The following is a 24988-nucleotide window of genomic DNA, read 5'->3' on the forward strand; positions in this document are numbered from 1 at the left end:
AAAAAACAGTTTATGGTCAATTTAAATTTTGCAATTTAATTAGCATAACACAGAATTATTAAAGTTTTTCATAAAATTTATGACTGGATTAGGTACAATTTTCTTGTTAACTGCTAACTCTAATTAAAAATTGGTAATTTAGAATTAGAAATAATCAAATTAATTTGCTTATGGTAACTACTACTACTATGTTTGTTACTATGGTAATAAACTACTACGGATATTTAAAAATAAGCTGCAATAAAGAATGTCAAAGAATCTCTGAAACAAAATATATTGTAATTCTTACCACCTTAGAACCACCTGGAATCCTCACAAATGAGGTCTATCCAGAGGCAGCTTGGTTTTTGACATTTTTCAGTAGCAGGAAGGAAACCCATTGCCTCTAATCAGAGACTTTGGTAATTAGTACAGTTCAGGAGCTCACCACCTACAGGAAATGAAAAGAAAGACATAAAGCAACTTGCTTGGCTTTGATCTTCAATAAAACTCTGTTTGCTATAGTACACTAGCGTTCTCAACTTAACTGACTTTGAGGGTTCATAACAAACACAGCATGCTGATGGCTGATTTCATGAGGAAATTCCACCTCTTTCTGCTCCCTATTTTTGTATAGGACAAGAAGCTCTTCCTTCTGAAGATAAATTCTTGAAACCTGATTTGCCCATGTGGCATGAAATAAAACAGTGTCCATTTGAGAACATAGATAAATTTGAAAAAGCTACAAAACATCTAGGGTTTGTGAAAACCAGCAGAATTTCACCATAAAATTTTTCCTCCTACAGCCTACAGTTTACACACAAAGTCATTTATCTAACATGTATCTGTGGAATATTTATTTGTACCAAACACAGAATGTTTTTAAGTACAAGAAAGGAAAAAAAAATCATAAAATATTCAGCACCAGCAACCCCCAATTTTAAAATTCCATGGGTTTTGAGGTTTGATGATTTAGTTCAAGTTGTGGGTCTAGTAACAGATATTTTGGTCAAGGGACTTATTATTTTTAAATGCTCTATCTCGTGAGTAATATTGGTGATGTAGAGATTCCAGGAAAATATGGTCACAGGAGGTGCAGTGAGCAATCAATGCTAGTTGAAAGGTTGGAGGGAGAGACAGATAAAGCAAGAGATTAAATAAACCATTCCCATAACCCCTGTTTGTCACTTACATGATTGACCCTTTGCCAAAAAACAGGGATAGAATTGACCTAAATTAAGCCTACTTAGGTATGTCTGTTTGTCAATCTTTAGGTCCGCTCCGTGTACCAACCACTGTACCAGGCACAAGGTCAGCAATAACTACCAATACAGCCACCAGCTTAATACGTCTCCTCTAGTTTTTAATAAAGCTACCATTCCACATAATTCCTTATTGTTCTGCCATTTAGATGCTTGGCTTTTGAACTGAGGTATCTGAAACAAGGTCAAAAGAACATTAAGATAGGTGGGGATAAAATGCTAATGGAGTATAGTCTTTGGATTTTGTCTGAGTTTGCCCCATCAAATCCTCCTCAGTGAATTTTTCTAAACTGAAATACCTATAACTATTTACTCTTCTTTTTCCTTCTCCTTCTCCTTTTTCTCCTTCTTTGAGAGAGAGAGAGAGAGAGAGAGAGAGAGAGAGAGAGAGAAAGAGAGAGATTGAGAGAAAAAGCATGATCAGAGGAAGGGCAAAGGGAGTGGTAGAGAGAATCTTAAGAAGGTTCCATGCCCAGCACAAAGCCCAATATGGGGCTCTATCTCAAACCATGAGATCATGACCTTAGCCAAAATCTAGAGTCAGATGCTTAACTGACTGAGGCATACACACCCAAATTATTTACAAGAAAACCTTAGGTTGCATGTAATTAGTCTGTGAGTGTTCTTCAAGATAAGTAAACATTTCTAATAAAGTTTAATTTGACAAATGAATGATGTCTTTCAATACAAGTAGTACATGACACCAGATGCCACCATGATCTTAGCTGGGCCAATGGTTCTTGAAATTGGCTTTGATATGCAAATGTTTTGTATTACAAATATATTTACAAAATGCATTATGCTCAAAAACCAAGCTTTTACTGTACTTCTAATTGGCAAAACCCCACATATGTTTGGTTTGGCCTCACTGGGGGTGGGGTAGCCAAGGGAAAGTTAAAGTTTTTGCCTCATTTTTGAAATTCATTTTTTCTCATTTCTCCTTTTCATTAAAGGAGTGCTGGCATCTAAATTTCATGCCCTTTATGACTATAGTTGTTTTTTAATTCTAGTATGATTAATATGCAGTGTTATATTAGCTTCAGGTGTACAATATAGTCATTCAATAATTCTATACGTTACTCAGTGCTCATTGTCATAAGTGCACTCTTTATCCTCCTTCACCTATTTCACTCATCACTGCATCCATTTTCCCTCTGGTAATCATCAATTTGTTCTCTATAGTAAAGCATCTGTTTCTTGGACTGTCTCTTTTTTGCTGTGTTAATTTGTTTGTTTCTTAAATTCCACATATGTACAAAGTCATATGGTATTTGACTTTCTCTAACTTATTTCGCTTAGCATTATATTCTCAATTCATCTATGTTGTAAATGGGAAGGCTTTATTCTTTCATGGTTGAATAATATTTCATTGTGTGTATGTGTGTATATATACATATTTATCAATTGATGAACACTTAGGCTGCTTCCATAATTTGTTTATTGTAAATAAGGCTTCAATATACATAAAGGTGCCTCTATCCCTTCAAATTAGTGTTTCTGTATTCTTTAGATAAATACACAGTAGTGGAATTACTATTGACCACAGTTGTTCTAAGTAATCAAAAATTAGGTGTGGAAAACTCAAGAATTATGCATATTTCTGACAGGTTTTACTCTTGAGAAATTTTCACATGATTCTCCTTGCTCCTTCCTTTTTTTACCCATTCCAGGACACCTGTGATTTCAAGAACAGCCCTGTAAATTGAAATCCAGTTTCGAAAATTCAAAGATGATGTTTCTGCTCATTAATTTATTGATTTGTTATATATCTATTACTTCTTAAAAGGGTTTTATGGCTTAGTTTTACTGGATTCATGGAGTCAGTTCCAATGTATGCTAAGAATGAGAATTTTTTTCTGAATCATACAGTTTGTTTCAGTAAAAATCAATTAAGAACCCAGGTAGCCAGTTTCCCAGATTCCTATCAGTGTTCCTTCTGCCACATCTTCTAATTCTAGTTTTAAGATACTATGTTGTCTCTAAATAATACCTGAGATTTTAAAAAATATATTTCTGCTAATCACCAGAAAAATGAAACAGTGGGACACTGATAGTGAATTTCGGTAAGAAGCTGTAACCTCTGACAAACTGAGATGAGAGGAAGAAAACAAGAGTCCTTCCAGTCTCTTGATACTATTCATGTCTTAAGACAAAAATTCTCCTCTGCCTAGGCTTGTCTCTTCTGAACACCAGAGGCTGTCTTGTGGGATTGTTTCAAAAGCTGGATTGTGGAGAGACAAATTCTCTAAGAAACAGGTAGAAAGTAAATCCTGATGTTGTTACGGTGTATTTAATAGCACACCTTAAATTGGTTGCAGATCATACATGTCGTCTAATTCTAATTATGTGAATTTCAAAGTTATTTTGGCAACAGAAATTTCTCTAACTTGTTACTAAACAGCATTTTTTTAAATCCCTATGGTAAGAACTTTAAAACTCAAAAATCTACGGGGGTGCTTGAGTGGCTTAAGCCACTTACGTGGCTGACTCTTGATTTCGGCTCAGATCATGATCTCACAGTTCCTGAGTTTGAACCCAGCATTGGGCTCCGTGTTGGCGGTACAAACCCTGCTTGAGAGTCTTTCCTTCCCTCTCTGACCCTCCCCTGCTCCCTCTCTTTATCAGAATAAATAAACTTAAAAAAATCTATTAATGAATTAGACCAACAAAACCTTAATGAAATAAAGAATCTGTATCTTTATTCATGATTCAAGCATTATTTCACTTCATTCTAAGTGAGTATACCTTTCATCGTTTATGGTTATCGATAGAATGAAAAAGAATTCTGCCTCGAAATTCTACTTGATGAGGAATATATGAGATATGGACACTGATATATATCCCTAAAATTGCATTTCCCAAGGAAAAATATCTATTTAGCTCTTGACATTTTTGTCAACACCATCAATACATACAAAAATATATTAGCACCCTCCAAATTAAAAGCCAATGTATGACCAGCAACGTTAAGGGATTTTGAAAAATCCAAAATAGTAAAAATGGAATAGGAAAAAATCGAGTAAAGAAATAATAAAGGAAAATAAATCAGAGAAACTGTCAAGCTTTCTTGATTTACGGAATGAAGAATTTAGGAAATTAGGTGTTGAATGTTACATTTTTGAACTTCAAGATGAGATGATATTGGCATGGCCACTTAGGGCCCTCACTTATCCACATTGTGTGGCAAGCTTTAGGTGGATGCTTTTGCAGTATGATAATAGACTCTCTTTGGATATACTTTTCATTTCAAAGCAATATATAAACATTACACCTCCAGCTCTGGGAGAGCTTAAGGCACAAAGTAAAACCAGAATGGATGTGATCATGGGAATATCCATAATCAGGTGTTAACATTTACAGTTAAATATGTCAGCATCAGACTTCCTGCTGTACCACCCACCATTTCACACAATTCAGCCAGCTGACTCATTCAAAACCTTAAGGCGAATGAGAATAAATTAATGAGTCATCATTAATAAATGAACAAAGTATGTCTCTATATTCCTCACCAGAGTAAAAGACCACTCCTGGGTACTTCTGGAGTAAATGTGTATCAACTACACAGTCTTTTTTGAATTACTAAGACTATCTATAATAAGTTACTTAGGGAAAATATAAAATTTTCAGAGATGTGAGTTACTACTTGCTATGCAAGGGAAACTGTAAAACAAATATTTACCATATATTTATGAAGAAAAAATTAAGTGACAGACTTTGTTATGATTCTTAATAATAATAGTTTTATGTGTAATGATGGAATGAAGTAGTCAGAGATCTGATCCTGGCATTTCTGTCTCCCTGTTTTTAATTCCTCAATGGAGGTATTCAAAGAAAATCCTTTTTTTGTCCTTTCTTTGGATTCAGAAGTCTCATGCTGTGCACTATATTTTTCACTCCTATCAGGTGATGTAATGATAAGAATATGTTTAAGATCAGCAGATGAGAAATTATATGTAAATACAGTGTGTTATTGACGAAGCCAAAATACTCATTCAACTGATTAGGGAACATAGAAATTTACTAAGAGTCAAAAATCCCATATGAGACCCCTATATGAATCACTGCTTATTTTAAATATATGAACTACTTCAATAAATGATTTTCTTTGTTTTTTTCATTGATTTAAAAATATTTAACGGTTTTATTGAACTACTACACACATATCATAAAATTTGCCCTTTGCAGCTTTATGATTTTTAGTAAACTTTAAAATTGTGCAAGTATCATTATTATCCAGCTTTAGATAACTCCTTTTACTCTAAGATCTCTCATGTCTGTTTTAAGTGAAGCCTGATACCATGCCCAGTTCAAGAAACCACTAATATAGTCTCTGTATCTATAGTTGTGTTTTTTCCAGAAATTATATTCAAAAGGTGTGGTAGACAGAATAAAAGCCCCCCAAAGATGTTCATAACCTAATCCCTCAAATATGTTACATCATATACTAAGAGTGACTTTACTGATGTGACTAAGACCTTCAAATGGGAAAATTATTCTGGATTATTTGGATGAACCCATTCTAATCACATGAGTCCTTAAAAACAGACGTTTTTCCCAGATAGATCAAAAGGATACAATAATAGAAGAGTCCGAAAAGTCCAATGTGAGAGGGACTTGACCCACCATTGTTGGCTTTGAAGAAAGAGAAAGGGGGCCATAAACCCGGGAACACAGTTAACCACTAGAAGGAAAAATTCAAAGAAACTGGTTTCCCCTTAAATATCTTCTAACATAATCGAATTTTGTGTTGGCACTAAATCTCAATTCACCTACTTGACATATGAAGTTATGCCTTATTAGAATTAAAGAAAGCAATAATAGCTAATTTATAGATTTTTTATTTGTATTGATTATAAAAATACACCGTTAGAAATGATTAGAATATGTTAAACCATACATGTCACTGGGTAATAATCTATCCTGAAAATTACTTTTCCTGTGAAGGCTAATTACTGAACTTTAGTTTTTGCTAATGTATTTGCCACCAAATGAGATGCATCTGAATATACTTCTAATTGTTCAATATTAAGATTAGCTCAGATTTGAGTTTTACAGAAAATTATATTTGGGGTGTGACTTCAGTATGTTTTTAGAAATCATAGTAATTGCCACTATCAAATAATATTCAGATACTCTTAACCTTTTGTCAACTGATCCTTCACTCATCCTTCTATGAATTTTCCAATTGTAACTTATATGGTCTAGTATTTGTGAAAATTGAAATACTGCCAGTTGGTACTTTATTTTTATATGTTTGTCTATATAATGATTTTTTAAAAATTTTATTAGTGAAACAGATTACAAGCACAGAAAATTAGAGGCTGTTTTTTAACACTTATTTATTGGTCATGGAATTTAGAAACTAAGTCTTTGTAATGTTAAAAGCACACTAACTATTCACAAAAAATTATAGAGTAATTCATAGATGTCAGAGAATATTCTACGATTACTTTTGCACTATTTATCACTAACTTGTTACTTTTAGGATTTGGTTTTGGCTTTTTGTTTTGCTTTTCATGAAAGAATACAAATACCAATTAAATTAAACTTTCTTATGTGTTACTTTAAACTACTTAAAATAGTGTCGGATGAGAGTCCTTTGTTCATCAAGACACTACATAAAATTGACAGTATATCCCAAAAATAAAACTGTTTTTAATCACTTCTGTTCTTATTTATTAGTTAAACTGATCCACCTTTAAAATAGTCCTGCTTAAATTGACTCCCCTAGTTTGTCATTTTTCTTGAGTTATAATACAATATTTGTTTAATTTTACAAAATTGCTGTACTTTACATTTATAAATTATGTTTCACTCAGTACCTGGAACGAGTAATACAGGAAGAGTATCATCTTCTACTAAGTGAAAAGGAGCTCACAATAGAAAGTTAGGAGGGGAGAGCTTGAGTGATCTGATAAATTGTAGGAATCCTTCCACACCTCTCCATGTCCAAGGGAATCCAGAATTCTTTTAAGGACTCTATGCATCATATTTTAAGTTCTAATTATATGGTGGCAGGGGTCTATTTGCTTTTAAAGAGGAAAATAAAGAGCAAAGTGATAGTAAGTCTTATCATACTAATTCCAATTTTACATTACTATACCATTTTCCAATATTTCATAAAGTATTTTATAATGACAGTGGAAATCACAAGAGAATATTTCTAGCTACACTAAAGTGCTAATTTCTGTAAACATACTCAGCTTCTACTTTACGAAATCAGTGACTTTTCTTGATTGCCGAGGAGATAGTAGCTTCAAAATGGTGAATTTCCAGGGCACCTGGGTGCCTCAGTCAGCTAAGCATCCAACTTCTGGGCTCAGCTCATGATCTCACAGGTTCATTAGTTCAAGACCTTACAGCTCAGAACATGGAGGCTGCTTTGCATGCTCCGTCTCCCTCTCTCTAAAAAATAAATAAACATTTTTTTTAAATGGTGAATTCTTCACACATATGATTGAAGATTATTCTATAGTTCATTGAGGTTCCCAATAGTGTCCAACCTTTTCTTTCTAAGTCACATTTAAAGTATGTAGTTTGAGATGGAATAAAAATATGTACATACATTTTAATAAAAGCTTAGAAGGTTTTCTTTGCAAGAGCTGCATTATTAGTAAATATAACCTCTGTGATTTGGTTTCTATGGTGACATTCTTACATTTTGATAAAAACAAGAAATAGAAATATATACCCATTTCATAAATTTATGGTTCAAACTACCACAAGTTTTAGCGTTAAATTTACTGCTATCAATATAGGAAAATATAATTTTTTTTAACTAACACATTAAAGAACATCACTTCTGATAATCCAGTGCCAGTTGCTGTATTCAGTGTGGCTTGCTGAACTTACATGAACTTTCTCCCTGTGTCTTGGATGACATGAGCCTTGATTTAGTCTTGTCTGGCATCCTGTGAAGTGTGTATGACATGGCCGTTTTTATGCCTTTCCAGCTCTTTTTTTCCTCTAATTTTTTGACTAAAAAGGCAGCATTCACATTCCCCAATGTCTTTACCTTGATTTCCCCAAAACATTAAGAGTGTTACAAATATTACTAATGTGATTTTATTACTTTCTTTAATACTTTCGGGTTTCCTGCTTCCTTTTTTTTCAACTAATGTTTTATTTATTTTTTGAAAGAGAGAGAGAGAGAGAGAGAGAGAGAGTGAGAGAGAGAAACAGCATGAACAGAGGAGGATCAGAGAGAGAGAGGGAGACACAGAATCCGAAATAGGCTCCAGGCTCTGAGCTGTCAGCAAACAGCCCAATGCTGGGCTCAAACCCACAAACCATGAGATCATGACCTGAGCTGAAGTCAGAGGTTCAACGAACTGAGTCACTCAGGCACCCCTCCTGTTTTCTTTTTAAATATTACATGTAATGTATTGAATATATATGCAGTTAATTTTAATAGGATGTCAAAACAGAAAAGAGAAAAAGGACATTTTGCTTTTTGGATTCATCCACATGAGAATTTTCAAAATCATTATTGAAAAGGAATGTTTCTCAAATATATTGCATAATAGCATATTTCTTTGTTGGCATACCCGAATCTGAATTTGAATGTCAAAATCTATTTTTTTGTTTCTCTATAATTTTCAGCAAATTCCTAGATAAAGTTATAAGCCAGTAATCAAAAGGAAAAACGAGATTATGTGATACAATATCCTTTATTTCTTTTCTTTTTTTTCCATAATATTTTATTGTCAAATTGTTTTCCATACAACACCCAGTGCTCTTCCCCTTAAGTGCCCTCCACTTTATTTCAAAACAAATTTGGTATTGTTAAATCCACTTATAACCACCCTTATTTTTCCTTTTTAGCGACTTAGTGGTCTTGTGATAATTTTAATTTTATTGACGATTTTGTGTGCCCATCATGAATTAATGTTACCAAGACTTGACTTATAATTTTTAACATATGGACATTAAAGAAAGTTTGCACAACGGGAATTTTTTTCATCAGAAAAAAATGAGTTGATTTTCTCTTATAATTATTTGAGTTTCTGTGTGATCATATGTACATTTAGTACCTAGATGCATACTATCATCTAAATCTTTAAAAGATGAAATTATCATTAATTTTTCAACTAAGAGGACTTAATTTGGATTTTAAAAACTCAAGCAACATTGAAAAATAAGAGTCATCTTCTGGATTTACTGGGGTCAAAAAGCAGTGCCAAATTTCATGGGCACTATCCTTTACAATTCCTGGCATTTTTCACTTTTGAGGGTATCCTGATATATCATTTGGCCTCCTGTTTTACCTCCTTGTTTTCCAAGACAAGTCTCAATGAGGTGTAGAAAAGATATTTGGAGCCAAATAATACAGTGTGGTTGAAAAACACTTGCCTCATGTAAATATAGTCTTGGTGAGAGAATATCTAAGATTTGCCTTTCCAACAATAATATTATGTGGTTTTGAGAAAATTATAGTATTATTTCCTTAGTTTGTTTATAGGTAGAATTTTAAAGGCTTAATGGATACTGTTAAACATAAGATGATTCTTTGCTCAAGTCGTTAATTTTGAATTCTCTATAAAGTAGAAACTCAGCAAAGTAATGTTTGGTTTCTATATAACATTTTCTTCAAAAGGATTGCAGCAGAAATAGTTTAGAAAAAATTACATAATATAATAATTGGCATCCTAAAAAGATTGTTGTCCATTGTGTTGTAACTCATTGACTTATCTAGAAAAAAGAGTTTCCAATAATATGACATCATAATACTGTTATAAATCTTTGCTTGCATTTTATGTCTGCTTCCTCCTGTTGAATTCCAAAACAGCTGTTGCAATGGGAAAGTGCCTCTTCATATTTTGTGTTGAAGTGGAGACTCAGAGGTGAAGGGTTTTTTTCATTGCTTGATTTAGCAATGCTCTTACAGATGTATTACATAAGGTAAGCTTGGTGAATTTGGCTAGTCAGGAGCTATAGCCCAACTCCTGAGGTATTGTGTAGCCTCTCATAGCTCGAAACTACAAAACAGTTTTGTTTTCAAAGTTCATGTAAGACCTAAATTTAGAGTTCCTGGAAAATAATTCACCTGCATTCTTTGAATGCGTTCTTCCCAGAATTATATTTTTGATGGCCATCCACCTACGTGCAACATTGCCGCAATGCTGATATCTTCTATGATAAAAAAATGACAATGGTATTCTTATATTCTTAGCATGTACAGCTCTATCTTTTCTATTATTTACCAAGCAGTAAAGGCCCCAGGGGAGTCAGTGAGGTGCAAATAGATTTGTCATCATATAATCCCATGTTAAAAATTCTATTTTTGAAATATTTTTGCTGTGAGGACAAGTTGCTTAAACTTTCTTAGCCACAGTTTCCTCACATATAAAATAGGGCAAAGAACAGTGGCTAACTAAATTATAATTATCTTATGTCTTTACCTCACACTATTTAAATGAGGCTGCCGTGTAAATAGCTGAGCAAAAGCAATTAGAGCAACAATGAAAATACACGTAACTTATGTCATAAAAGATCCATGAAAACATCCTCTAGAAACAGTAACTCTCTCTCTCATGTAAGATAACCTGTAATGTCTGTAAGGTAGGAAACAGCAGATGTTATTCATTTAACTATCTGGTGGGGTGGATATGGTTGCTGAATCCATCATCTGCTTATGTACTGATTGGTAAGTATGTGTTTAAGAACACATGTGTGGTGGTGTGGGTGTGTGAAGATGTGGGTGTGTAGGTGAATTGCTAGGATTCAGGAGGCCTCAATCTGAACACTTACTTGTTCTGTGATCTAGTCTCTTAATTGTGGTTTCCTCATATTTAAAAGCAGGTAATAACAATTTCTTTCTAAATGTCACCGGGTAATTATAAATATCACATGAGATAAGTATATGCCAGTGATTTACAAACCATTAAGTACCATAAAATATGAGGTATTCTTATTCAAGATGTGTATATGAATATTCAGTTAGAAAACAAATGTGTCTTCCATGCCCCACCATGCTCTCTTAATTTTTTTCATTATAAAATAAAGCACAAATAAAGAAAACCTCACAAAATAAGTGTATAACTTAATGTATTATTACAAAAGGAACACAACTGTGAACACCACCCAGATCAAGAAATAGAACTTTACCAGACACCCCAGAAGTTCTTCTATGTGCCTAATCCTAATAACAAACTTTTGTGCCCTCCTCCCAACAGAATCAGTACTTTAATTTTTATAGTGATCATTTGTTTGAATTTCTTTACAGTTTTATCATGCAAGTGTCCATCACTAGGCTCTATACTTGCATTGTATTTATTTTTTTTAAAGACATATGTCTTTTAAGCCCCTATAAATCTACCAGTTCCTGTATTTCTTTCTCTTTCTTCCTGTTAAAGATTCCAAGTAATTCATACTGGACATTTCCCACAGTCTGAATTTCGTTGATTGTGCACTCATAGTGTAATCAGTATTTCCCTGTCCTTTGTGTTTCCTGCAAATTGGCAGCTGGATCCAGATGCTTGATCAGAATATTTATTCTTTTGGCAAGACTATGTTCAATGTTGGGTTTATTCATCAGTGTCTGGCTGTTTCTTTTTTTTTTTAAAGTTTATTTATTTTGAGAGACAGAGAGAGAAAGAGCACGAGGGAGAGAAAGAGAGAGAGACAATCCCAAGCAGGCTCTGTGGGGAGAGCACAGAGCCTGATCCAGGGCTAGAACTCTTGAATTCTGAGATCATGACCTGAGTGAAAATCAAGAGCTGGGCCCTTAACCAACTGAATCATCCAGGCACCCCTGGTTGAAGTCCACATTGCTCCAAGTAGACTTGACCCATTGGTTCCTAAATCTTTTGACATGATCTTGGTAGTCTTTGTTAGTTTCAGGTTCATCTAATTTCCTTTTGTGGACCTGAAATTATCCAATTATTTTTGAAATCTTCTTCCTAAATCTTTTGACATGATCTTGGTAGTCTTTGTTAGTTTCAGGTTCATCTAATTTCCTTTTGTGGACCTGAAATTATCCAATTCTTTTTGAAATCTTCTTCCTAAATCTTTTGACATGATCTTGGTAGTCTTTGTTAGTTTCAGGTTCATCTAATTTCCTTTTGTGGACCTGAAATTATCCATTTCTTTTCAAGAAATCTTCTTGAAAAAATCCATTTCTTTAAAGGGGAAATGATATTTCAAAATCGCAATCTACGTGCTAAGAGCTTGTGACTTCTTCCTAGGCCTTTTCAGTGGACAAGACCAGAAAATTCAAGTATACATGTTTATACGTATATTTAATTGTATGAATATAAAATCTCTCAGGGTGCCTGGATGGCTCAGTTGGTTAAGCGTCCAACTTCGTGGGCTCAAGCCTCACATTGGGCTCTGTGGTGACAGTTCAAAGCTTGGAGCCTGGTTCAGAATCTGTGTCTACCTCTCTCTCTACCCTTCCCCTCCTCATGCTCTGTCTCTCAAAAATTAAAAAAAAGTTAAAAAAATATTTTAATCTCTCATGACTTCATATCAATACTTTCAACACATATTTAGTGCTACTGAATTTTTACTTAATTTCTGTTGAAGTATACCCATTTTGTTTTTGTTCTTTCACCTTGTTCATCCACTAGTGGATGCTAGTCCTTGCTTTCCAGGACATGGGTGATAATAGAATTAGGATATCTCATTACAATTAAATTGTTTTATTTTACATTACACACATGATAGTCTCAGAATAACAATACTCTATACAATTATTGAGAATTATTCATTGTTTTCTACATGTTCTCTCTAGTCATCTTCACTTTTTAAAAATAGCTCTACTATACCATCATTGTCAGACCATACAGCTATTACAAATGTCCCTTCTTTTTTAACCACATAAAAGACTTACTGAGAAAGTTGTAGAACCTAAATGCAAATTCTTATGGAGGGTATAAGAGAATACTTAATACATGGGTACATATATACCATGTTCTTGAGCACCAAAATAAAATTTAGGTGAATATACATATTGCAGTAAGAAAAACCTTTCTAAGCATAATATCCAAAGCAGAAATCATCAAGGAAAGATGAAAATGTTCGATTCTCAACCTATTACCTTCTCCCAAATAAAACTAGATCCTAATAAATTAAACACTAACATTAAAAACCAATGGGACCCCTGGGTGGCTCTGTTGGTAAGCCTCTGACTTCAGCTCAGGTCATGATCTCACAGCTCATGAGTTTGAGCCCCACTTTGGGCTTTGTGCTGAAAGCTCAGAGTCTGGAGCCTGCTTCAGATTCTGTGTGTGTGTGTGTGTGTGTGTGTGTGTGTGTGTCTGCTCCTTCCAATTCACTCTCTCTCTTTCTCAAATATAAATAAACATTAAAAAATTTTTAAATTAAAAATAAAATGATAAGCTAAGAATAATATATTTATACTTATATGTGAAAAAAGTTGAATATTCTTTGCTGGTTATAGTCTAAATTAATATAATCTTGTTTGGTCAAAGCATGTTTAAAAGAACTTTTTCATTAAAATGCACATACCCAAAACTAAGTAATTTTCTCTAAGATTATCATGGGTCTAGGAAAGTATTTCATTCTAAATGCATTAATTTCAGTCTAATTTGTAATTTAACAAAGTGAAAATATAATAAATTGGGAAAATATACATTTCCTAAAATACAGAATTGGCCAAAGTAATTATGTCCCACCAATGCTAGGACACTTGGCATTAATTAAAAATAATGTTAGCGGTGTTTGTGTGTGTCTATTTGTGTGTGCATTGACTAGAAAGATGTTTATAGTACTATAAAATGGCAAAACAGCTCACAGGCAATGTACACAGATTACTCCAACTCTTTTTAAGAAAAAAAAAAAAACCTTAATTTTTTCTGAAAACAAGGCTCTCAGACTTTTCCAACATTTAATTATATTTAATCCATTTTAACCTTTGAAATATGTTTGTGACACAAGAAGATCTTCTTCAGGATTATTGAAGTTTGTTCACATCATCTAGTGGAAGAGCTGTTACTTGTATTTCCACTTCTTTCTACACAAAGAAGTTACTTTTAATAAGACCCTTCCTTATTACTAGAAATTATTTAATTACAGTAATAATTTACATAAAAAACACCACAGACATGCACTTCCAACCATCTGGCATTAAGCAGAAAAGAATAAAATTTTGTGTCAGATGCTTAAAAGGAAAAACCAAATCAAAACAAAAATTTAAAAAGAAAAAGAAACAAATGACTTAATTTTTGAGGTTAATAATATCTATGTTATTTGAGTAAGCAGTTTGAAATTAATATTTGACAAATATATATATATGTACATGTATAGATTTAAAAAATTAGCAAACTTATCTCGCTAACATGGATTTAAAATCTTGCCCTCAGATAACCAGTACAAGGTAAAAACATTATAACTTTATATTCTCTCAAATTTCAGTCTATCAGCCTATTGAACTGATAACATTACAGAAGAATTGACTCATGATACGCATCCATCATACGGGATCAATGGCTTTGAGATAAAGAAAGGAAGAAAACTGTAACACTTCATTGATAAATAGGAATACATTTCAGTGATTTCACAGTATGAGTTGAAATTTGTCGTTTTGTTGTTGTTCTTATCTTATATTTGGCTTCTTTTTTAAGTTTTTATTTTAATCACCTCGTGCTGATCACAAGTACACTCCTTAATCCCATTACCTATTTCACCCATCCCCCTCCCCACCTCCCTTCTGGTAACCATCAGTTTGTTCTCTACAGTTAAGAGCCTGTCTCTTGGTTTGTTTATCTATGGTTTATTTTTCCCTTTGCACATTTGTTTTGTTTCTTAGATTCCACATGAGTGAAATCAGTCTGATTTCACTTAGTGTTATACTCTTTAGCTCCATCCATGTCACTGCAAATGGCAAGATTTCATTATTTTCTATGGCTGAATAATCTTCCTCTTAATCCATTCATCAATGGAAAGACACTTGGCCTGCTTCCATATCTTGGCTATTGTAAACAATGCTTCTATAAACATAGGAGTGTACATATCCCTTTGAATTAGTGTTTTTGCATCATTTGAGTAAATACTCAGTAATGTGTTTGCTTGATCATTACATATTTTTATTTTTGACTTTTTAAAAAAATGATTTTTATTTATTTTGAAAGAGAGAAAGAGTGTGTAAGTGGTGGAGGGGCAGAGAGAGAGGGAGAGAGAGAATCCCAAACAGGCACCATGGTGTCAGCATGGAGCCTGACACACAGCTTGATCATGTAATCTGAGATCATGACCTGAGCTGAAATCAAGAGTCAGATGCTTAATCAATTGAGCCACCCAGGCAACCCTCTATTTTTAACTTTTTGAGGAACCTCTATACTTTCTTCCACAGAGGCTGCCCCAGTTTGCATATCCATCAACATTGCACGAGGGTTCTTTTTTCTCCACATCCCTGCCAACACCTGTTGTTTCTTGTGTTGTGGATTTTAACTATTCTGACAGGTACAAGGTGATATCTCACTCTAGTTTTGATTTACATTTCCCTGATGATAAGGGATGTTGAGCATCTTTTCATGTGTCTGCTAGCCATCTGTAAGTTTTCTCTGGAGAAACATCTGTTCATGTCTTCTGCCCATTTTTAATTGGATTATTTGTTTTTGGGTGTTGAGTTTTATAAGTTCTTAATATATTTTGGATACAAGCCCTTTATTGGATATGTCATTTGCAAATATCTTCTCCCATTCCATTGGTTGCTTTTGAGTTTTGTTGATTGTTTCCTTCACTTTGCAGAAGCTTTTTATTTTGATGTAGTCTGAATAGTTTATTTTTGCTTTTGTTTCCCTCGCTTCAGGGGACCAATCTAGAAAAAAGAGAAATACTCTTTTTTCAGAGTATTATCAGAGAAACAACTGCCTGTACTTTTTAAAAATATTTTGTATTTGAAGAACTGTGATAGCTTTCCATTTATGTAGATGCAAAACAAGCAACTGAACAATCTTGGAAAAGAGGAGTAAATATTCTTTTTTGCTCCGCAAAATTGTTCAAAACATACTACTATTCAAAACCATTTAAATAGTTTATTTTGTAAAGTACCTCAGGAGAATTTGTGACTTTTCTTAGCTTTTATTTAAAATTCAATATAGTGAGTGTTGTTTTATCAAATGCTTTTTGTCATCTATTTATATCATGGGGATTTTCTTCTGAATAATAAATTACATTAAATTGGTTTTCAAATGTTGAACCAACTTTGATTTCATTATAGAATATAGCCAACTTTCTCATCATGTGTCATCATTTTGATAAATAACTGGATTCAATTACTATCATTTTTGATATTTTTGCATGGGTGTTCATGAGAATCATTTCCTTGTGCATTTCTTTCCCTTACAAAGCATTAACTAGGTTTTATTTTTAAAGTCATGTGAGCCTCAAAAAATAAGGTAGAAAATATTTTCTCTTTTTCCTATTCTGACAAATATTGTTTAAGAATAATTTTTTTTTCTTCCTTAAATGTTTGGAAGAATTTATCAGTAAAGCCATCTGGGCCAGAGTGCTTTACTTTGTGGCAAAAATTTTAATTACAGATCCAAATTCAGAATTTCTATTTCTTTTTGTGTCAGTTTTATTAAGACACATTTTTTGAGGAGGGGTAACTGGGTGGCTCAGTCGGTTAAGTCTCCAAATCTTGGTTTCAGCTCAGGTCATGATCTCATGATTCATGAGTTCAAGCCCTGCATCAGTCTCGTGGAGACTGCTTGGGATTTCTCCCTCCCTCTTCCTCTGCCCCTTCCCAATCACTTTCCCTCTCTCTCTTAAAAACAAACAAACAAACAAACAATAAACATAGAGGCATTTTTTATAAGAAATTTTCACATTTCATTCAAATTGTCAAAATTATGAGCATAAAGTGGTCCATAATGTTCTCTTTACCTTTTTAACATATCTAAAATCTTTACTGATGCCTTTATTTTTTGATATTGGTAATTTGTGTTTTCTCTTTTGTTTTTTTGCATCATTCTTATTTGGAATTTGCCAATTTTATTTATCTTTTGCAAACAGCTTTGGTCAACCCTATATCAGTAATAATAATACTATGTGCAATATATAACAAGTTTTAAAAAGACATCTTTGTGTTTGTTGCTTTCCTATTATATATAATCAATATACAAGTCCTGGGCAGGTGAGGAGCCTGGGTCCATGGGAGCTAGCTTGGAGGTTGGGTCAGCAGGGGCTGAGTTACTTGGTGCTGGAGTGGGTCTTGAGGCAGAACTCATGAGAATAGCAAGTCCAGCCTGGTACTAGGGTTCACTGGGGTGGGCCTAGAGCTAAAGTCTATGGTGAAGTTTGCTGATCACTTAACTCTCCTTCCCCATGTATAGGGCATCTTCCTCTGTACTGTTCTGTTCTGGCTTAGAGGAGTGGTGACAGAAATAGTCTAAACCTGTTCTTTCTACCTTCTTCAGTGCATCTTTTCTTATTTCAGTATTCCACATGTGCTGTAATCTCTCACCTAGAATCTTTAGCTCCTATGAAGATATTTCCATGCATGGATACTTGTTCAAATTGATGTTTCTACAAGGAAACAAGTGCTGGAAACTACTATATCATCATCTTGCTGAGGTCACTATCTAATGTTTTCTATGTATCTATCCTGGTTGAAGTTTGCTAACCTTCATAAACCTTTTCTTTCATTATTTTTAGGTAATACTGGCCATTATTTCCTCAAAAATTGCTTTGGTGCCATACCTTTCTGCTTCTGAAAGACAAAAGACATGTTTATTAGACCATTTAACTATGCCCCAAATTCTCTTACACTCTGCTCACTTTTTCTATTCTTTTTGTTTCTTTTTCTGTGTTTCTACTTGACTATGCTCATCTAGTCACCTCTCTTCAGGTTCACTAGCAGGTCTTCTTCTGTGGCTCATCTTCCATTGAGCTCATCTAATGAAATATTAATGTCTGACATTGAAAATTTTAGTTCTAAGACACCCATTGTTTTTATATAGATTTATCCCATTTCTCTGTTGAAATTCTCCCTGCTTTCATCCTTTTGGGATTTGTTTTTTTCTATATGAACACACTATTTGTACTTGTTTAAAACCCATTGTCTGCCATCTGCTGTGTCTGGATTGTCTGTTGGTCTACTTTTTCTATTTTACTATTTATAATCAGTTACATTTTCTGCCTCTTTGTATGTTTGTAGTTGTATGTGTGGGGAAGAAACTTTGGTTCCAAATGTTACCTTCTATCAACTCTATCTCCTCCTTACTCTATTAGGCAGACAAAGTAAAACTGTGATTAATGCATGGGTCAGATTGATTTACAGTTTTACTAAGACTCACTCTACTTTGGGGTTTGTCAGTGCTTTTTAGGAATGGTCCTTCCAGGTTTTAATTGAGAGTCTTTGTTTATTCAGCCTTCGAAGACTGCAGGAGATTGAATTGTTTTCATTAGAGGTTTTGAGCTTAGCTCTTTAGACTTCGCTCCATGCAAGTTTGGAATTCTGGAAAAGGTCTTACAAAGGAAACACACTATGCATTTGAGACAGGCCCTATCATATTAGTAAACTTTGTTTTCAATCACTAAGAGATTTGGGAATTTTTTATTCTGATTTTTAGAATATTTAGGTGAGCCCATCAGCCTTCTTTATGACCCTAGAGTCTGCCAAAAACAAACTTATGTATTATAAATACTATTTGTGAATGTTAAATGATGAAGGTTGTTTTTCTCTCTAGAAAATATATTAAAATTGATGTAAATGGAGAACATGTTGTGTTACTGATTTTTTTTACTTACTCATATGCAATTAACATCTGCATGTGTCTCACATAGTAGTCAAAGTTGCTTCTATATTAAAGTAAATTTTAAAGACCTTTCAAAACACTTCAGGCAAGTTAAAATTCTTATTATAGAAGACTCTAATTTTTGCTAAGCTTCTTTTCATGACACCCATGTAGATTCTCTTGATTAAGTTATTCCTATTTCTTAAGAGTGAACAGGACCTATTTTTTTCCCATTAAAGATTAAAAGTTGTCAAACAACAAGTATCCAGTGAAGTAACATGAAGTTAAAAGAAAGTCCAGAAAATGACATCTTACTCTTTTTCCAAGGCTCTGTAACTATCCCTCACTCCAGCATGAGTGAGGTGGGTTACAGGAGAGGAATAAGGGGCAAGTATGGAAATTCTTCAAGTTCATGTTTATGTAAACCTTAATCTCTAGAAAGCTGCATATTATCATACTTCTGCATATTATCCTATTTCACACCTACAGTAGCTTGCTTAGAAATTATTGCTCACCATTCTAGTTGAAGCAAAAAGTAGAAGGCCATGGCTCTCATACAAAGTGAAGGAGAAATTATGAATTTACAGGACAAAGCTATTAAAACAGGATCTATGCTTCTTTGCAATCCATGTGCATTTGTCCTACTAATTAAGCCAAAATCACTTTAATGAGAAATTGGGGCTAAGACTGGTGAATTATATTCTAAAAACTGCTATTCAGATATGAGAAGCAATTAAGAGGATACATAAAGAATAAGATTAAAAAATAAAAAGTTAAGTATCTTCTTTGTATTGCAATGTTGTACATCAAAACAGAAAATCGATTGAAAGTACAAGATTTTACAGCAGATAAATCAATTAATCTAATTAGAAAATCTAATATAAAAAATCAGTTAATCTGAGAAAGCTATAAAGGTATTCCTGACTTCTTAATGCAATGCTAATTGAAGTTCATTCTGAGGCTCTGAATTTTATTATAGAATTAAAATCACCAAACAAAAGCTTCTTACTAATTTGTTGAAAATTTTAATTCATAAAACTCCATTGAATAAAAAATATATGAGATTCATCATGAAAATATCTGAAAGGGTGTACCAACACTTTTTTTCTTGTTGTTTCAAATGAAAAGAAATTAAATCAACATAAGCAGAAAAAAATGTATTGGTGTGTGCAACTGAAAATCCAATTTGAATGAGGTTTGGTCACAGACTAATTCCCAACTCATCACTATAGATGGGTGGCTATGGGTGAATGTGGGTGGATAAACAGGTAGAGGGAGACATTAAGATACCTAACTGGCCAAATCTGGACCAGTGCTCTATCCTTGGAACCCTTGACTAAAGGAAGAAGGATGTGGAATTCTGAGCCAAAACTGGAGAATAAAGTTTGCTTCAGGATAAGGGAAAATGAATTTGGGAAAGCATGAACAAAAATAGAGAGAGAGAGAGAAAAGAGAAAAAAGAAAAAGGAAAACAGCAGAGCAGTTTTCTTTGGATAGTTGGGGATTGCAGTTTAACTTAATTTTGTTCTTTGTCTTAAATATATATTTTTGATGTGAAAAATACTAAAAATACTTGCATTTATTCTGGGAAGCTCATATAAAGAACTGAATTAGTACTGAAACCCAAAGTACTATCACGTACAGAAAACTTGGGCTCCAGATAAAATGCTCCACGTGAGTGAATTCCTAGCTCAACGAACTCTTTAAAAGTCATTACATCCAGAGTTTCTGGGCATTGTTGGATATAATAATGTTTCTTTGGGTTGAAGGTAAGGTCATGCCCTGATCACTTTCCTCAGGTATATCTGAAAAAAAGAAATATATCTGGATGAGAGTTAATACCAGAAATGTGTATATCAGGCCTTAGGCAAGAACATTCTCAGAATTTAAATTGATCTTGGGATTTCTAATATTCCCCTTGGGGATTTTAATCTGCTCAGTGAATTGATCAAGAAGTGCTGGTAGTTCAAGAAATGAAAATCAGTCTCCAAAGTCAGAAACTCGACATCAAAATTCGTTTCATGAGTATATCTCAGTCCCTATAAAAGTGGAGAAACATGGTTGGTGCACTCAAGGTTCCAACATGATATTGAAAAGGAAGCACTTACAAAATAGGCTTCTTAAAAATGAATATGGGTTTGATTTTGCTACTATAATGAGTTTTCTACACAAAGCATCACCTTAAAGCTGACTTTCTGTTAAATATCTTTCCAAAGGTAGCTGTATTAAGGATGAATGGGCCACGCCATGGAAAAGAAAATATTATTTCTATATTGCATATTAGAAACTGTATTTGCTTAAAAAAAGAAAGAAAAAACCAAAGAGAAGGCATTTGCTAATTAATGAGGCTTATCTGTTTCTTGTGACGAACATCAGAGTTAAGTATAAAAAATTTACATTTTCCTACAATTTATTTCTTCTTAAAACCAAATACACTAAATGTGTGGTCATAAATTATTTATTTCAAAACAAGCAAAAGCCTAGTTCTAGGGTTCTTTACCTCCAAATATGCACTATTAATATGTTTTAAGCAACAATATTGGTTGACAAGTGAATAATCTGTAATATCAAGATCTCTCCTCATTAGAAGCACATAAAAATGAACCCACGCTTAGATGCCTCAGTAGGTTAAGCGTCCAACTCTTAGTTTAGCTCAGGTCATGGTCTCACAGTTTGTGAGTTGGAGCCCACAGTACAGAGCTTCCTTGGGATTCTCTGTCTCCCTCTCTCTCCGCCCCACCCTTACTCTCTCTCTCTCTCTCAAAATAAATAAGTAAACATTTAAAAAATGAACCCTAATGTAAACTATGGACTTTGGCCATACTGATGTGTCCATTGTAGGTTAATTGATTATAACTCTGATGCGGGTTGTAGATAGTGAGGAATATTGTGTGTGTGTGTGTGTGTGTGTGTGTGTGTGTGTGTGTGTGTGTAGGAGGGAACAGAGAGTATACAAGAACTTTTGATTTTCCACTCAGTTTTGCAGTAAACCTAAAACTGCTCTAAAAATAAAGTTTATTTATTTAAAACAGCATACACATAACTATGTTTTACAAAATTACATGTTCTGAAAAACATCCCAATAACTATATTCATAGTGGCAGAAATTCTAGCTATTCACAAAACTTACACTCCCAATTTTTCTTGTTTACCTGTTTCTCTAGGTACTTACTCAATTATCTCATACTGATACAATACATCCTTTTTAAAAACTTAATTCTTGTAGCTTATGTTATCTTTGAACTCTTCTGGAGGTGGATCTCTAGCTACTTCTGTAAAAGTATGAAGCACACATAATTTATGCTTCCAGGAATATTGCATTTTTTGTTTCACTTTTTTCAGAGAAGTCAGTGACAAAACTATTCACCCATGTGTTTGCTTAATAGAATATTTCAGTCAATGAGGCTGGTGTCTGGAGCCAGACAGGCCTGGTGGCACTGGGCTTTAGCCAAATATCCCAAACCATTTTTCTAAACATTTTAGGTCCAGCAAAATACAAAGTTGGTCTTACCAAAATCATTTTCTCTTTAATTTCTTAATTTGTGCACATTGTGAGGAAAATGTGATCCATCTGTTTCATTGGCACTTAATTTGACAAATTACTGTTTTGTAAGTTAATCTGATGTTCCAGAAGTCTATGAGTCTTTTTATAAGCATTTGAGAACCTCCACGACCCATCAGAACCCCTGGGAAGTGGGGTTTTCCAAAAGCAAATGGATCTCAGAGTTCAGAAGGCACTGGTTTAGTAAAAAATACAGTGCGCTCTTGTATTCTTCATCTTAGAAGAGTTTTGTCCAATACCACCAGAAGAATTAATTAAAAATACAGTCTAGTGGATGTAATTATTAGGCTTTTGTTCTCAGTCTTGGCTTCTTCTTAATTCTTTCTAATCCCCACTATGCCTAAGTAGTGCAATGCGTGGTCCCCAGCTTATATAATTTCTTTTTTCCATGCTCTGAGTATCAAAATGTTATGTTTTTCTATGAAGGCTTTGATTACTTCTAAGTGATTCCATTTCCCTGGGGCCTGGCTCTCTGTACAGTTGAGTATGTTTGCATTGTATAGGCAGGCACCAACCATATTCCACATTGCTAGCTCTGCAGGATCTTGATGTGTGTTACATTTAGAAAGCCTTTGTGGACTCATAACTTTTGGAAACACTGGGGTAAGGGAAGCTAAATAGATTTCTTTATTTCAGGATTTTGGTGCCTTTACTATTTTAATAAGTATTGTGCCTCCCCTAGAGAGGACAGCACATGGAATGCTGCAGCAATGTGTTCTGCCACAGAACACACTACTCAGAGCATCTGGTTGGACTAACAGATCTGTGGGGAAAACTTGAGAAATTCTGACCCACATCTTTCCTTTTTCCATTTATATCATTACTTTCCTGGTGTCTAGTGTCTACTGTTTAAAGACAAACAACAAACTATCTTCTTTTAAAATTTAATTTTCTTTTCATTAGAAAAGAAGGGACAAGCCTACCATCATCAGTAAGCAGTCTGAAGTATCAAAGAATATTTTGCATCTATTTGAATGGAAATCCCCATTTGTTGTACTGTTGCTTGATAGTATGGCAGTTTGGCTTTTAGAAGAGCTGGTTTCTTTGATTAATTTCTACCAAGCTGCACTATTATCTACACTTTATCTTTAAAACAAATCCTGTGGGAATTGGCACATGTTTCCCAAACTATGAAAAGAAGAAGTAGAAAGAAATCTTTAAAATAGCTTGAAAGTAAAAAAAATATTGTTGGAAGCCTTTTATATAATTGCTCTATCTATGTATCTATCTATCACCTATCATCTATCTGTCATCTCTTGTTTACCTACTTTTTATCTATCTATCTATACATACATGTAAGGACACAGCAATTCGGAATTATTTGCTTTTCCTTTACTAAATAATTCTGAAGTTAATCTTTCTAAAATAACTAAATACTGTAAAGTATTTGTCTCAATCCCATGCCTCAATTAGCTACCTGGTTAAGGAATGACTTTGGGAGATGAGTGGGTGGAGAAACTGCTTGTCTGAAAACAGCCTTGAGAACAGTCACATCCTTTGTGAGAGCTCATATAAATCTTTCAGTTCATGGACGCCTTGAACAGTAGTGTGTGTGTGTGTGTGTGTGTGTGTGTGTGTGTGTGTGTGTAGGAAAGGGAGCGAGGTCATGAGTTCATCACACAGAAAAGGAAAGAAATAACCTCCACCCTTTTCTCCAATGAGGCAATTCTACCCCAGGAATGATACATTTTCTCTTGGGCAGCTTCTTTTTGCTCTAATTTCAATCTCCATTTCAGGGTATAGAACGCCCCTGCACACACAGCCACTGAGTATCGAAACCACCTGTGTTAACTGTGAGCCATGCTCCTCACTCTGCCCTTGTATTCCAGACCCCAGTTTACCACGACCTTATTCTTTAAGGTCAACAATGATGCTCTATTCCACTACCTTGATTCTGCAAGTAGGTCTCAGTCCGTATGGTTCCTATCAACAAATGAAGAGAATCACAAAATATTCAAGACTTCCTCTCTGTTGACACAACATAAAACATTTTTCTGCATTATATATGCCACTATAAATTCATATATTCATTCATAAACCATTCATATAACCTTTCATTGAATTATATATTTATTCATGTATATTCATCCATTTAACAAACATTTATTCAGCATCTACTATATAGATGTTAAGGGTGTTTCCAAAGTTTCTCACTTTGTTGTAAGCAAGTAAAAGTCATTCCAGATTTTCTGCAAAAGACTTCCAGATGAAATGTAAGTGCAGAGAAGAATAAATATTAAAGGCCAATAGCAACAATGGTGGTAAGTTTAATTAATTTTAGCTTAGAAATAATGATCTTTTCTTGGACTTACATAAAATCCTCATAATTCTAAGATTAATATTAGGTCCAGAATCACAGGAAATATTTTTTTTATTTAAATATAATATTCCAGATAGAAAACTGAGGCAATATTCACATTTTATCTATATTTTAACTTCTGATTTTATTATGTTTTTGTTTTAGTTAAGTGAAATATCAC

General features: G+C 33.8%; 1 long non-coding RNA gene across 1 annotated transcript in view; it reads right to left on the bottom strand.

Moving 5' to 3' along the window:
* Positions 1-297: 297 nt before the first annotated feature.
* LOC115297149 overlaps positions 298-24988 on the bottom strand; it is a 37146-nt gene continuing 12455 nt past the window's right edge. The window contains exon 3 of the long non-coding RNA XR_003911306.1: positions 298-430. This is a non-coding gene — a long non-coding RNA (uncharacterized LOC115297149). The remainder of the gene's footprint in view (positions 431-24988) is intronic.

Source organism: Suricata suricatta, chromosome 7 (assembly GCF_006229205.1).
Source record: "Suricata suricatta isolate VVHF042 chromosome 7, meerkat_22Aug2017_6uvM2_HiC, whole genome shotgun sequence".
Classification (NCBI taxonomy): domain Eukaryota; kingdom Metazoa; phylum Chordata; class Mammalia; order Carnivora; family Herpestidae; genus Suricata; species Suricata suricatta.